The sequence below is a fragment of the Seriola dumerili genome, unplaced genomic scaffold, assembly GCF_002260705.1.
Source record: "Seriola dumerili isolate Sdu_G_001 unplaced genomic scaffold, Sdu_1.0 BDQW01000581.1, whole genome shotgun sequence".
NCBI lineage: Eukaryota > Metazoa > Chordata > Actinopteri > Carangiformes > Carangidae > Seriola > Seriola dumerili.
In genome coordinates, this window is record NW_019174836.1 from 751,695 (window position 1) to 753,141 (window position 1,447).

Below are 1,447 nucleotides of genomic sequence, written 5' to 3' on the forward strand. Positions count from 1 at the left end.
TAGTATAGTATGGCAAAAAACATCGAAAAAACATCATAGCCTGGCAAGGCATGAGACGAAATTATATAATTAGGCATAAAAATACTAAAAAACATCTGAGTATAGTATGGCAGAAAAAAAACAAAAAACGTTATAGTATAGTATGGCATAAAATGTCAAAAATACATCATACTATATTAAGTCATAAAATGTCATATAAACATCATAGTATGGCAAAGCATTAGACAAAATAATATAATTAGGCATAAAAATGCCAAAAAACCTCATAGTATAGTATGGCAGAAAATGTCAAAAATACATCATATTATATTAAGGCATAAAATGTCATAAAAACATCATAGTATGGCAAAGCATGAGTCGAAATAATATAATTAGGCATAAAAATGCCAAAAAACTTCAAAGTGTAGTATGGCAGAAAAATGCCAAAAAAACGTCATAGTATAGTATGGCATAAAACGTCAAAAAAACATCATACTATATTAAGGCATAAAAGGTCATAAAAACATCATAGCCTGGCAAGGCATGAGACGAAATTATATAATTAGACATAAAAATACTATAAAAAACCTCTGAGTATAGTATGGCAGAAAAAAAACAAAAAACGTCATAGTAGAGTATGGCATAAAACGTCAAAAATACATCATACTATATTAAGTCATAGTATGTCATAGTATGGTCAGGCATCAAAAGAGATAGTCTAGTAAGGTATAAAAATGCCAAAAAAGATCTTAGTATAGTATGGCATAAAAATGCCAAAAAACGTCATAGTATTGTAAGGCATAAAATATTAAAAAAATCATAGTATAGTAAGGCATAAAAAGATATCCTATAGTAAGGTATAAAAACATCATGGTATAGTAAGGCCTAAAATGACATAAAAACTCATAGTATAGTAAGGCATAAAATGTCACAAAAACTTCATAGTATAGTAAAGCATAAAAAGATATTCTACAGTAAAGTAAAAAAACATCATAGTACAGTAAGGCATAAAATGTCATAAAAACGTCAGAGTATAGCAAGGCCTAAAAAGTCGTAAATCGTCATAGTATTATAAGGCATAAAATATGAAAACATCAAAGTATAGTAAGGAATAAAAAGTTATTCTATTACAAGGTATAAAAACATCACAGTGTAGTAAGGCATAAATGTCATAAAAACGTCACAGTATAGTGAGGTGTAAAATGTCATAAAAACGTCATAGCATTGTCAGGCATAAAAATGTTATTGTGGGGATGGGCATGGCTGGCACGCAGCTGCAGAAAAGAGAGGCGTGTGGAGAGGGCTGATGAGAGCAGTGCCAGGTGAGGTGATTGACCTGCTGCTGCCTGTTAATGTGTCTCTTCTCCTCTAAATGCAGTAGCGTGCTGGACCAAAGAGGATTGATGGACAAAGTGCGAGAAGTGGACGGCGGCCACAGCAAGCCATGAAAAAATGCTGAGAGGATGAC